The 8,888-nt window shown below is 35.4% G+C and overlaps 1 pseudogene; it reads left to right on the top strand.

Annotated features, from left to right (window-relative positions):
• Nucleotides 1–7,549: 7,549 nt before the first annotated feature.
• On the top strand, nt 7,550–7,853 carry LOC100480955 (annotated as a pseudogene).
• Nucleotides 7,854–8,888: the final 1,035 nt, after the last annotated feature.

Genomic DNA, 8,888 nt, shown 5'->3' with positions numbered 1-8,888 from the left:
ATAGATTGTAACTAAAGTTCATGTATACTTACTGGTTTTTGCATAATAGTGTTTTTTTTTTTTAATCTTATGCAGTTGGGACAATTATAATCACGGTTACAAAGCAGCATCCTAAATATTATGGAATCTAGTATCTAAATATGTCAGCAGGAAAAGGAATCTCGGTTTGGGGCAATAATAAGCAGCTTCTGCTTTTTTCTTCCCATCAGAAGGAAATAAAGTACCCTTCGCTAGAGTAACACAATAGGCAGTAAGACGAACGGTCATTAAGGCTACTGCTGCTTCTCTAGATGTGACCCCCTGGCAGCTAGGATGTGAGCACAGCGGAGCTGCCCCGGCAGGTCTTTCACAACACGATCCAGAGAAGAATGACCAACTAACAACAACAAAAACGAAGTAAAAACAAAAACAGAATTTACCCACATAATCACTATTTCTTCATTTTAGCCTCCTCTCCAGCTCAATAATTTTTTTTTTAAAGATTTTATTTATTTATTTGACAGAGACAGAGACAGCCAGCGAGAGAGGGAACACAAGCAGGGGGAGTGGGAGAGGAAGAAGCAGGCTCACAGTGGAGGAGCCCGACATGGGGCTCTCCCGTAACGCGGGGATCACGCCCTGAGCCGAAGGCAGACGCTTAACCGCTGTGCCACCCAGGCGCCCCCCAGCTCAATAATTTTAACAGTACATGTGGATGGCCTATAGGCAGATAAAATTATTTTTTATTTATAAATTCAAAATTTTTACTTATCTATATCATTCTGAAGTATCCCAGCTATGACTTTATAATACTATCAATTGCATCGTGTGTTGCTCTATGTTTGTGTGTTGGGTAGGGCTTAAAGGTTGACCAGCATATTGAAGATTTAATTTCAGTGCCCCTGGAAGGCATATTGGGATATTGAGAAATTGTCCCAAGAAATGAATGCATCCATCAAGAGAAAAAAAAGGATTTTTTTTTTTTTTTTACTTTGGTGTAAATTGTTTAATTTTTTTTTCCCTAGAGACACAGTAGTGCTCAAATATTAGAAGCAGGCTGGAGACAAATTTTTTTGCCATACATTTGATTTTTAATACTACTTAACCAGTCGTTTTCCTCAAGTCAGAGATCAGTGATATCTTGGATTCCATTAAAATTATGACACAAGATTAATTACCATAGATATGTTTCACTTATGGCATTATGACAGAATTATTGGGCATCGTGGCTTAAAAAAATATCTACTGAACACATTTAATCCAACTTTTGAGAATAAGTACAAAATTGCCCCATTTCTCTATTTGGGGACAGAAAATGTACAGATACCAAACAATAAAAAACAAAAGAAAGCATCCATACAAAAAGTAGGAAATGAGTGACTTAGGAGGGCAAAAGGAGGAGAGATAATCACTAGCTAGAGTTGCTTTAGGAAGAGGATGGTATCTGAGAGATGGTGAGAATTTATAACATCAAAAATTACAGTGGATAAAGGCACCCAGGGAAAGGGACTAAGGAAGATAAAGCACAGAGGGACAAATCCACAGCAGAAGCTCAGACACCAATCAGTGGATAAGGGAGAAATATAGCTGGAGAAAGAGGGTCTGATTAGAGACAGCCAACTGCAAGGGGAAAGAGAGAGAAAATTAATGAAAAAATGGCCAAACTAGAGAGAAATAAATGAAGAAAAAAGAAAGGTAGTTCAGTGATCTTTTTCACTGTTGAAAAAGGTCACAAATGGGATTATATAGAGAATAACAATACACATGTCAATATACAATCCAGTTTTGTTTCTATATAACCTTTTCATATAACCTGAAATTTTTGTGGAAATGTTCATGAGAAATCCCTTAAAGATGAATAAAAAGGTCTCTTGCCCAATTTTTACATTTTAGAGGATTCTATCACAGTACTGTTGCCTTAAAATTATCACTCAGAATAGCTATTAATTTTTCTGTGTGACTAGGAAAGAGGCTTTGTAAATATGTATATTTTATCCAATAGGAAGATGTAGGATTTGCGGCTAGAGACATTATCAGAACTGGAGTGACTTTTTTTTTTTAACCTACCATTCCCCAAATGGATTATCTTTCAATCAGCATGTACACGATTTAAATTATCTGATTCTGCATTCATGTGACTGCCTGGTGATAGATAGTTCTCAGAATGTCCGACAGTATTTCTTGTAAGCATGAGACATGATAGAGAGAAGGGTACTGATGGAGCAAAAGACTTTGAAATGTCATTTTGGATCAGTGCACAGCATGATTCAAAGATGCATGGAATGAGGAGTCTGAGGAGCTATTAAAAAATGTGTGTGTCGAGATCTTGAAGTACATTGTGAATCTAAACTGGCCACTCCTTTCTTTTAAGCTAATTGATGTGTTTATCTCAGCCTTTCCCATGAGAGATTTTATGCTATCTGAAGACAAAGATCCATCAGGATTAATCATTTAATTTAATTATTTGGGGCAAAAGTCAACATGTAGATCAATTACCTTATTTTGATGATTGATAGACACGTCCCACACTGTTAAAAGGGCCAGGTATCTGTCTAAAGTTACAAACACACACACCGCCACAAATAGAGCTCTAAAGAGTGAACTTAATTTGACAAGTCAAACAGAAAATGTAATCGTAAAAATTCACAGTTGATATACTAGTAAGATCTTGCATGATTCCAAATTTGTGAAATCACATAGCATTCATACGTATGTATCGAAATGTCTTGTATTGAGAGTAGTAAATGAAATCCTTTCATTAGTAGTGCATTTACCCATTTATATTGCAACTTTTGTAGTTGTTCTTTTTTAAATGGAATTAATGTGTTTAACAGATGTTTGTGACTATTATATCTTCATTATACATGATATCTTTTAGCATTAGAAAGTGCCCTCTATGTGACCTTTAATACTTTTAGGTTTGGATTCTACTTTGACATTAGGATTGTAATCCTTTTCTTATGGTTAATAAAACAAAATATTGCCTTTGTCCATCCTTGGGTGTAGCCTTCCAGTATCACTATTTTAGGTGTATTTTGAATGCAATACACGAGTAAGACGTTTAATGCTGTCACACCATTTTGTTATAATTATGATGTATATTAAAATTGCTATTTCTTCTTTATATGACATATATCCTTTGCCTTTCATTTTTTAGCTCTTTTCATAATTAAAAAATGTTTATATTTTTGTATTCTATCTTAATTTATGCCCGTGGACCTCTATTTTGTTACTTATCTTTTTACTCTCTGCTGTGTCTTTTACTTTTAATTTTTTTAAAGATTTTGCTTATTTTTTTTAGAGAGAACGAGAGGGACAGGGAGGAGGGGGAGGGAGAGGGGGAGAGAGAGAAACTCAAGCAGACTGGCGCTGAGCACAGACCCTGATGTGGGGCTCAGTCTCACAACCCTGAGATCATGATCTGAGCAGAAACTAAGAGTCAGATACTTAACCAACTGAGCCACCCAGGCACCCTGCTGTGTCTATTTTAATGGTATCCTTTATCTTTCACCTATACCTGAATAACAATACATGAACTGCCGCTTCTTCTGTCTTTTCCTTTCTTTTCTCTTCCCATTTTTTTTTTACTTTTGTTATTTCTACTGTATTATAGCACTTTACCACTCCCCATGTTCATCAGTGCCCCATGTTGTTATTTCCCTCCTTACTATCACTAAGATCATTCTGCTGCAGCATACATCAACTCCCTTTCCCCTCTCTTCTTTCACTGAAATCACTTTATCAGTTTCCAATTGCTCCTATAGCAAATTGCTAAAACTTAGTGGCTAACAATACCACAAAAGTATACTCTTACAGTTCCAGAGATCAGAAATCTATAATTGGTGCCATAGTCTGAAATCAAGGTGTCAGCAGAGCTGATTCCTTCTGGAGGTTCCAGGGAAAAATCCATTCCTTGCCTGTTGAAGCTTCTAGAGATGCATTTCCTTGGCTCCTAGCTTCATCACTCCAACCTCTGCTTGCATCTTCATGTTGCCTTCTCCCCACACTGATCTCCTGACTCTCTTATAAGGAATCCTGTGATTACATCAGGCATATTTGGGTAATCCAAGATAATCCCCTCATCTCATTTGTGCAAAATCCTCTTTTTAGTTTAATCATATGTGCAAAATTCCTTTTGTCATATAAAGGAGCATTCAGGACATGGACATCTTTGGAGGCAGGGGTGTTACTGAGCCTACTGCACTTGTAAAATTTGCATCTCCAACCTTAAAGATAGCCAGTTCTTTATCTATTCTGTGTCTCCATTAAAGTAATTGAATATGGTTATGAAATAACAAGCAACCATGCTGTTAAGTCTCACTTTCAATATAAGCTTTCAAATCTCAAGTGGACCCTAGAGACTAACCAAAATCCTAATAATATCTCTATTTAATTCACTTCTCCACTCTAAAAGGTGACAACTTCAATAATAATCCTTTAAAGCTTCTACTTATCCTTTCTATTTCTTATCCTCAACAATGCCCTAAGCACTTACTTCATGGGAAAAAAATAATAACCTATCAGAAGAAAATATCCACAGTCTCCCACTGCCAAACCTACCTTCCTGTGTTCCCATATTACTCTGTATTCCCTTCTGGGACAATGGATAAACAGTATTCCATTAAGATCTTCCTATTTGTGCACTCATCTTACCTATCAGAATTCTTTCTTGAAAATAGCTCCACTTTCTTCTATTTCATCAGATCATCCCTCTCTGGATCATTTCCATAAGCTTGCAAACATGCCATATCATACCTTTCAATTGAAGAAAATGCTGTCCGTGACTCCATAGCCACTTAAATTTCCATCATATTACCTAACATTCTCAAAAGAGTTATGTATACTCAATGTCACCATTCTCTCTCCTATTATTCTTATTCTGTCCCAATTAAACGTCCATTCCCATAAATCCAACAAACATCTTTACATCAAGATTACTGATGACATATACATTGCTGAATCCAATGGTCAGTTCTTATTCCTCTTACTTTACCGCTTAGCAACATTTATTACATACGTGACTCTTCCTTCTTCTTGAAATACATATATTTTTAGCTTGCGTGACCCCCCCCAAAAAATTGATCTAGTTTGCTCTTGCCTTTCTAATGATTCTTAAATTCTTTGCTAGATGCTTCATCCTCTTCTCAAACTTAATGTTGGAGAGCTCCAAGACTTGTCTTTACATTTACTTTCCTCCTCTCGCTAGACTTTCTTTCTTGCTAAACTCACCCATTCTTGTGGTTGTCAGTATATGCTAATGATTCCCAAAATGGATTCTCTAACCCAAAACTTTCCCCTGAACTCCACTTGCATATTTAATTGCCTACTTAACCTGCTCTTGGAAGTCCAGATGCACCTTGAATTTATTATATCTAAACCTGATCCTTTATTTCTCATGCTTTCATTCCCCTTAGTAAAACCTGTTCATCCTAAGAAATTCAATCTCATTAAATGGCAACAATATTTAGTGAGTTACTATAGCTAAAGTCTTGCAAGATATTTTTGCTCTTCTCTTTTCTTTCTACTACACATCCAATTCTGTTATCGCTACCTCCAAATTGTTTATGAATCAGACCACTGCTCAACTTAGGTTGCTTAAAAGTGGCCCCTACACATAAGTGCCATTGCTAGTATATAAGACCAAATCATTCCATCTCTCAGACTACTGCTTGTTCTCTAATTCATTACCATGCAGTAACTAAAAATAAAAAATAAAAAAATAAGATTGTTTCAAAATTTTCTGAAACCCCTTTATGTCTTCCATTGTAATTAAAATTAAATTCGAATTATTTACCCTGAAATATCAGGCAATAAATGGCCAGGTTCTTGCCTACCTGTCTAACATCATCTGCCTCATTTCTTCTTTTCCCATTTTCTTCTAGTCCCATAAATATCCTGGCATACAGTAAGTTTGTCAATGGTAAACATAAAAAAAGTCTAGTCTCCTACAGCTGCTTGTGAATTTTGACATTAATCTACTTATTCAACCTTAGTAATTACATTGTATAAACTCTGTATCTTTATTTATTTTTATCTATTTTAAATTTAAAAAATAAAGAGGTATAGTAAAGTCTCCCACAATTATTATTTCTGTGTATTAATCCTATGTATTATGCTTAATATGTTGATGCTTGATTATTCAGGACAAAGGGTTAATGATTATTCTAATTTTTTGTGACATCTATGATAATGTAAATGGAGTCTTTTATCATATTTAATTTTGTTGTCTTGTACTAAAAGGATTCAGGAATTAACTAAGACTATTTAGTTAATTCCTGAATCCTTTTATATTTGGTTTTGCTTTTGTAGTTACTTCATATGCTTTTATAAATTTTTAATGTTTAATCTTTATGTACCACTTGTTTTATATGGATTTCTCAAAGTTACTATGAGATTAAAGCTTGTTATTTTAACATACATATTATTTAACTTTTTAAAAAGTTTAAAATTCATTTACATTTTGATAATTTTTACATTCAATCTTTTCTCAATTTATTTTATGATCTTTATGTCTTATGTTTCTTTACTTTTCTTCTTTAATTTTTTTTTCTTTTACTCTGTAGGCCAAATTTGTTACACTATCCTATGATGTGGGCGTCTCCCAATCAGATGGCAGGCCGCCAAATGTAGGCAATCCGATTGGGTGGAGGCCAGCAGCGCAGGCAGTGAAAGAATTCAATCGAGGTAGAAAAAACGAGATAGAAGTTTATTGAATACACCGCAAGGGAGCAGTGAGCAGGAAAGGCTGCCAGCAAGTAGTGTGGGCCAGGGTAGTTGTAGTTAGGGAGAAGGTGAGGAGGGATGAGAGCTATGAAATTTTCCTGTTTTGGTAACTATGTCTGGGTGTAAGTAACCCATCGGTCAGTTAGGGCTTATGGATATTTTGAGATGGGTCACCTAATAGGCTGGTTTGTATCCAGCCAGGGAGCCACTGTGGGCCCTTCTACCTTACTCAGGTCTCCTTTGTTCAAGTTGATTGCATAAAAGTGGCATCCACATATAAGGCCATGAACGATCAGATTATCACTTACTCTAGCTTCATCTTCATTTCCTCCTTGCTCGTTTTTATGTTATTTTTGCATTTGTATTGCTTATATATACTGTTGTAGAAGGAAGATGTCCTGTTTCTAATTTAGGAGATTCATCAAAATATTACATAGGAATTTTTTTTCACATATCATATTTTTTCAAAATATCAAAACATTAAAAACTTCATCTTTCACGTTCCCTCCGTGTGGTTAAGGAATTAGAAGAAACCAACAGCAAAGTTCCCATTGTTTCACTTTAAGATCAAGCTCTCATTCAATTTGAATACATCTTCAAGTAATTTCTTAAACAGCTAGTATATTTTTGTGTTCTTGCATTTCTGAGAATGTCTGCTGCATTCACATGAAAGACAAATTTTCTGGGTAAAATAATTTTAGGACAAAATTATATATGTGTTCCATTATATTCTAGTAGAGAGGATGTGTGAGCTTTTCCCATGTTCACCTGACCCAAGGGCTGGACTATGGGTCTCCTTGCAGCAATGGCAGCTTCAGAACAGTTGGGAACTGTGTCAGCCAAAGTCATGGCAGGACAGGCATTTAGAAAGTTTCTTCTCCTCTTTGACTGAGTTTTAGTTGAAAGGAGTGCAGCTGAAACTATAACTAAGGGAGCATTATGTTTCCAGAAAAGTCTCAAGGAAAAGTATTACAAGCAACAGTAAAAGCTGTTGGATCAGGCCTTAAGGAAAGGCCACACAACTACTTAGTAGTGTGAAACTTGGCGATAAAGTTCTTTTCTCAGAATACGGAGGCACCAAAGTAGTTCTAGATGACACGGATCATTTCTTATTTAGAGATGGCGACATTCTAGGAAAGTATGTAGACTGAAATAAATCATGAATGAAATGGCATAAAGTGAATCTCCCCATTCCAGTAAGGTTGTGAAATCTTTCATGCAAACAATTTTCATGTCTCTCTTTTATAATAAATTAATGGTATCCGAACTAAAATAAAAATAAAGAGAGGATGTGTGAGACCAATCTAACTTCTTCCCTCAGTAATTTTTTCCCCACTCTAAAACCAGTCGATTTTATTCTCTACCCTTATAATCCAAATATTTGTCAGACATATCTAAGTTGTGGCTCTCTTTTCATTGGTTTTTGCCTAGAGCAGGTAAACTTCTCAATCTTGACAGTCAGATCTTTTTTCAGCCTATGACTACTTTCTTCAATATTGGGTATTATCATTTCCTCTGTTCAATTTTATTGTTCTCAAGTACACACTTAATTTAAAAAATGAATCAAGAAGCTTTTCCCTCTATATTGATCATATTGTCATTGTGTTTTCTCGTCAGCCTTTTCTTACTGCATCTAAGAGTGTCTCTCAAGTTTCATCTTTGCAACTCTGATGTTTCATAGTAACAATTCTCTCTTTAGGGTCATCATTGTGGATTTTCACTTTGCTGCTACATTTTTATTTTTTAATCCTTTCTTGGGTTAATCACTTCTCAATTTAATCTCATATTTTTATTTCTGAATTTACTCTTCTCATGACTTTTTCCTATTTCACAGCTGGAATGGCTTGTATACAGAGGATAATAAGTGTATTTTCTGAGGTTTTCTTCAAGTTTCTTCAAAAAATATTGAAATTATGTCTTCTTTTTCCATAAACATGATTTTCCCTTTATCTGGTTCAGCAGTATGGTATTATAGCTATAAATTGTGTGTGTGTATGTATCTGCAGACACGTACACACACACACACACACACACACACACACACACACACACACATACATATATATCCTCCTTCTACTCTTGCTCCTTTTCTTTCTCTCCTTCCCCTCTTAACTTATTCTCAAGGGAGTTAGATCTATTTATATTCTGTGTTTAAGCACAAGTGGGGTGTACGGTTAGTCTTTGTC

This window comes from Ailuropoda melanoleuca, chromosome 20 (genome assembly GCF_002007445.2).
Source record: "Ailuropoda melanoleuca isolate Jingjing chromosome 20, ASM200744v2, whole genome shotgun sequence".
In the NCBI taxonomy this organism is placed as follows: domain Eukaryota; kingdom Metazoa; phylum Chordata; class Mammalia; order Carnivora; family Ursidae; genus Ailuropoda; species Ailuropoda melanoleuca.
This window is presented reverse-complemented; position numbering and strand designations above follow the sequence as displayed.